Raw genomic sequence first — 6,081 nt, 5'->3', positions numbered from 1 at the left:
TGTTGTCATTTTGCGGTTAATGTTGAGCATTTTGTCTGATTGCTGTGTTCACATGCTTGTTTGCCATGCTCTGCAGAGCGTGAATAAGACACACAGCACGCTCAAAAGCACTATTTCTGTCTTATATTGCCCCTTTTAAGGTCATTCAATAAAAGCTATGAATTTACTTTTTTTAAGTATCTTACCAGATTTGACTGTCCAAATTGGGCTGGTCTATCTTTTATGGTGTAAAGATTTCTAGGTCAAAAGGGTCTCAAACTATCAGCCCCTCAGGGAATTCCCTTAATTCATCCTGGCTGGAAATCAATTTTTACTTTTTGGTTTCCTGTAGTTCTCTTAAGGACTTTAACAGTGAGCATGTCATTTTGTGTGTGTGTGTGTGTGGGTGGTCCTGGTACGTTATGGGAATAATTTTTTTGGTGAGACAACTTGTAAATAACACTAAATTATGTTTTTTGAAAATGTAAAAATGCAGAAAGTTTTCTGTGATGGTTAGGGTTAGATGATATAATATACAGTTTGTATAAAAAATCAATATGTCTATGGAAAGTCCACACAAAAAATGGAAAAAAATGTGCGTGCGTGTGAAGAATTCTCCTAAATGATTTATGTTTCTTAAGAACACGACGCTTGCTTTATTTTGAAATGGATTATTGAAAGTAATAATAACAGTTTAATAAATGAGTCATATGTTGATTCTTCCAGTTTTTTGATTGCTAAATACAGATGCATTGCAGTCATATATTTGTGATTCTGATTATATATATATATATATATATATATATATATATATATAGTGAAATATCAGAAAATAAATTAAAAGCGATACATTTAATCTACTTTAAAAAATAATTTATTCCTGTGTTGGCAAAGCAGAATTTTCAGCATCATTACTGCAGTCTTCAGTGTCACATGATGATCCTTCAGAAATCACTTGAATATGCTGATTTGGTGCTAAAGAAACATTTATTATCATAATCACTGTTGGAAACTGTTAAGCTGATGCTTAATAGTTTCTCTAGAAATCGTAATTCTTTTTTTCAAGACACTTTGATGAATAAAAAGTTCAAAAGAAAAGCCTTTATTCGAAGTGGAAATCTTTTATAATATTATAAATGTTTTTACTTTCACTTTTGATTTATTTAACTAATGCAATTTAATATACAGTACTGTGCAAAAGTCTTACGCACGTTCCAAAAAAATGGTTTTATGCCAGTTATTTATATCTTTTGCTGTAGTGTGTCAGTAGGAAATATCTTTTTACATTTCCAAACATTCCTTCTGCCATTAATTGTAATAAACATAGTTTTCAGGTACCTTTGACGGAAGGTTTCTTCAAGCATCTTGGAGACGTTGCCACACTTCCACAGTCTGTTTTAGTCTTTTCTGTTTCTTAAAATAATCACAGACCGACTCGATGATGGTGAGATCAGATCATACCGGTTGATGTCAGACTCCTTGTGCATACACAAATCTCACTGGATTATTACAATTAATGGCAAAAGGAATGTTTGGAATTGTAAACTGATATTTCCCTGCTGACACACTACAGCAAAAGATCTAAATAACTGCTTAAAACCAACACACAAAAAACAAAGCCAGATTGTGTTGTGCCACTGACTTGGTTTAACTCAATAATCAGATGGAAAATGTCAAAGTATCATTTGTCCTAAGATTTAACAAAATACCACTGGAATCATACAGAAGCATTTCATTAAAACAGGGGGGCTTAATCAAGATTGCAACCACAGATTTGGGGCACAACGAAAATTAGAAATAAGAGAATATAGAAGGATTAGAAAAAGAAAAAAAACAATTCCAAACAATTTAAAGAGGACAAAATCTATTAAGGGTTGAGTAAAAGGAAAGATTTAGGGAAAGAGGTGTCCTTACAATAGTAACAAATTCAAAACAAATTCTGCTGTAAAGCAGCTCTGCCAAGCCAATAGTGTAAATATTCAACGCATGTTGATTCAGTTCAGTTCAATAACTGTAAAGTTCATCATTTGTGCATACATACTGTACAGTGTATTTGTGCACATACATGTACGTGTGACAAACTCCTGTAACTCCACGGCACACTGAACAAGCAAAATGCACGAGATAGTAGTGTTTTACATTTTTCACATCCATGTGTAGTTTGGTGTGTATGTGGCTAATCATTTTATGTTTGTGTGTAGAGTACTACGCAAAAACACAATTTTTGGAAGAGGTAAAATAGTTTTGAACAAAGTGTTTGCTTTTGCAAGAGATGGCTGATGTTTTGCTGTGTGTATGCTTTGTGGTTTTGTGTAGAGTTTCAAGAAATGGAGCCATAGTTTCAGAAATTGTGTGTAATTTGAAAAAAGTAAATGCTTTTACAGTTTTTTTCCAATTGCTAACACACAATTTTGCAAACTAGGCTGGTTTTATCAAAATACTTAACACAATTCACAAAACCACACACCCAAACTGCAAAATACCTAATATACCTAATAACCAAAACTATATATAGCATTATCAAAATCAAACTTTTGCACGAAATGGCGCACACTTCATTCATATTACCAGATTTTTGTGTAACCAACTACACACTGTTGGGCATAACGAAAATGCTTTGCCATAATACTAAAATAGTTCAAATTATAGGAAATTCTTCAGATTGTTCACATGCACAGAAATATTTGCAGATATACACATAACTATATATTGAACAACTTTTTTTTTTTTACCAAACAAATCAGTGCAACATATGCATAGCAGATATATTTACATTGGACTGAACAAAAACATACTCACAAAAAAACAAAAAAAAACAGTAAACTGAAAAAGATTGAAGTGTTATAATTACCCATTGAGGTGTTTGGCCAGGTGGCACATGCATTGGCCAATTAGCTCATGTAGTGTCATTTTGAATGGCAGTGTTTTGAAATGGAAAACATGTGACTTTATGTCAGATTGTTGTGTCTTATGCAGAGAACCGTGTTCAGTGCATTTAAAAAGTGCCATTTTGAATTGCAAAATGTGTGTGAAGCAGAAAATGTGTTTAGACTTTTGGAGACTTGAGAAGAGGTTTTGCTCTCTGTGTGTCAGTTTAAATAATTGTGCTGTGCATGTCGTTTTAGTGTGTTAGCAATTGGAAAAAAATGTATATACCTGCCTGCTTAGGCCTGACTTCAAGATGTTGATATATACTTTTTAAATGATCTTATAATAATATCTTGGACTTTATAGGTTGTTTTTAGGCTGTCTTTTTTTCAAACATTTGTCAAACATTTTTTGGGGGGATTAGACCAAATTAAAGTAATCATAATGTCATATACAGAATTTTTCTGAGACATGTATCTCTCTTTTCAGGCACTTATCTTTTGTGGTTGGGACCTTGTTTTTAGATTTTTTTCTCAAATAAGACAAAGTTTTTGTGAAATTGGTTTTGCAATTTAATAATTTAAAGGTCCCATTGCATGGATTATTTTATTATTTTAGAATGTTTCCTGGGGTGCCCTTATAATGTTAGTATGTTTTTTAGATCAAAAGTTGTTATAATTTAGAAATAAAAGGCATATTTCCTAGCCTGATTTTAGCCTCTGATTGAAGGGGCGTGTCTGCTGTGAGACTTCAGTGTAAACGCCCACTGCTGTGATTGGCTGACATGCTTGCATATGAAATATTTAGCATTACATGTGGAACTCTCTCGAAAACTTTTACTATTACAGCTATTATACGTTTTTACTATTACAGCTATCGGGATTAACAAATCGTGAGAAGTTTTTTAAGTATTTAGATCTATTCCCATCACATAAAAGGTTGCACTGATGAGCATTGAGAAGACGACAGCCTGTTGATTGCGTGAATGAAGATCTTATCATTGCAACGCAGTTTCTGCACTCTCACTAATGATTTCACCAATGCAACGTTTTGGCAAGTGTCCAGATAAACTCGCGCTGTGTGATTGACAGCTTGGGCGATTGGAAAGGGATTGTTCTTTGATCGTTTTCTGTATATATATTAATCACAGTTTAAGTACGATTATTTTCATCCTACTAAGAGAAACGACGTGAAGTTGATCGTTTAGTCACTGGCTGGATTTACTGATGCATAAACAGTATTGAACGACTTTGAGAGAAAGATTATCTTTCTGAACTTGAACAATTACACATCAGAAATTAACATAACCCACTGGTTCTTCAGAGGCTCGGATGAAGGAACTGTGTGTGTGTGTGTGTGTGTGTGTGTGTGTGTGTGTGTGTGTGTGTGTGTGTGTGTGTGTGTGTGTGTGTGTGTGTGTGTGTGTGTGTGTGTGTGTGTGTGTGTGTGTGTGTGTGTGTGTGTGTGTGTGTGTGTGTGGATGTGTATGTTTTTCCTGTGACCATGCTGTGAGATTATGAGATGGCTGTGGGAAGCACAGCTCTCTGTAATCAGTCTCACAGAGGGGAACTGACCATAGAGGCTTAATTACTCCAGAGATTGAGATGCCTTTTTACAGTGTCCTACCCATTGAGTGCCCATATCATGTGTATCTGGGCAGGTGTCGAGATGCAGTGGGCAGCCTCAAATTTCCAAATAGGCACTTCAAGACTAATGTTCTCTAGAAAATAGGATAATAAACAGTTTGGTATATATGCAGTTCAAACCAACGCAATCTCACGATCAATTCATACGAGTGAGTAAAATGTGACTGATTCCTGTCTCTTTCATGAAGAATTACAATCAGTCAGTTTAAAAAATCCTGTCCTAAATGAATTTTGTTGAATATTGACAAATTTACCCACAAATAATGCTTTTTTCACTCATAAGGTGCATACGCGTATAGATCAATGAGGTCTATGATCAATCAGTTCCAAAAAGAAATACAAAACCTGTCCTAATTGAAAAAAAAAAAATGTGACAAAAAAATGTAATCCAATATTTGGTGATAATAGAATAATGAGAGATTTATAAGCATTTTTTGTAGGCCGGTCATTTTTGACCTAGAACACCACAAGTTTTGAGTGTAACAAAAATTCAAAAAAGGAAAAGAAATAAAAATGAAAAAGAAAATTCTCTCTGAGTCAAAATGACGCGAAACAAAACTTGAGGGTTGAATATTTATACATTTTGTACAGTCAAACTTTCACATGACATTTTATTTTATTCCAGCATGTATAAGGGGGGAATTTAAATGGTAATAGAGTGCTAAGGTGCCGTCCACTTTTTTCGGTTCTGAAAGTATTTTTCCAGGTAACTTTTCTCAAAAAAAAAAAAAAAAAAAAGCCTCAGTTAGAGTGTTATATAGCATTGAACCAAACCATCCAGCTACGAGGTGAATCACATTACAAACTTTGATTTGAAGCAAAATTGTATTTGAAAATCGGACAAAAAGACAAAGGTACAAGACTGTACGTAACAGGCGACATACTGATTATTGAACTATTGTACAAAACTAAGTTCTCACCCCTTTAGCAACAACCCTATGTATACAGTAGTGGCCAACAGTGATGTACGATGCACAACACGAACACTTTCACACTAATGAGTCGCTGGGTAACAGAAGAAAGAACATGCTTCTTCTTACAGGGACTGGGAGAACGTGGAGAGCTGGAGAAAGAGACAGGTTAGAGTGGAGGTGAGGAGAACAACACAGAGGAAGGTATCTAAGAATAACATCCAAAGCGTAGACCAGACAAAGATGAGTGTGTGGAGCAGGCTTAAATGGAGTGGAGCTGATGAGGCTGAATGATGTGTGCAGGTGGGAAACAGGAACGATTCTGGGAACTGAATCGTTACATATTAGGTATATTATTAGATGTTATTTTGTAGGTTTTATAGAAAAGGGCCAGGTGGAAGAAGCTGTCCTCTACAATCAAGGAGGATATTGTTGAAATGGCTAAATATGGTCAAGCGGTTTTGGATATTGCTAATGTACAGGATGTGAATGGTCACAAAGTCTTTATTTCAAAGCTAAGTGAGACCACTACCATGCAGAATTTAAAGTGCTGTGGCTGGTCAAGGAACACACGTGATCATTTTGATCGGAGGGTGAAAATCACCTGAATGTGGGAAGACTTTAAAAAAGCATCTAAAGACCTGGATGAGACTTCCAACCTCCAATGTCATCTTGAA

This window comes from Leuciscus leuciscus (genome assembly GCF_965113295.1).
Source record: "Leuciscus leuciscus genome assembly, chromosome: 17".
Classification (NCBI taxonomy): domain Eukaryota; kingdom Metazoa; phylum Chordata; class Actinopteri; order Cypriniformes; family Leuciscidae; genus Leuciscus; species Leuciscus leuciscus.
Note: the sequence above shows the minus strand (reverse complement) of the source record.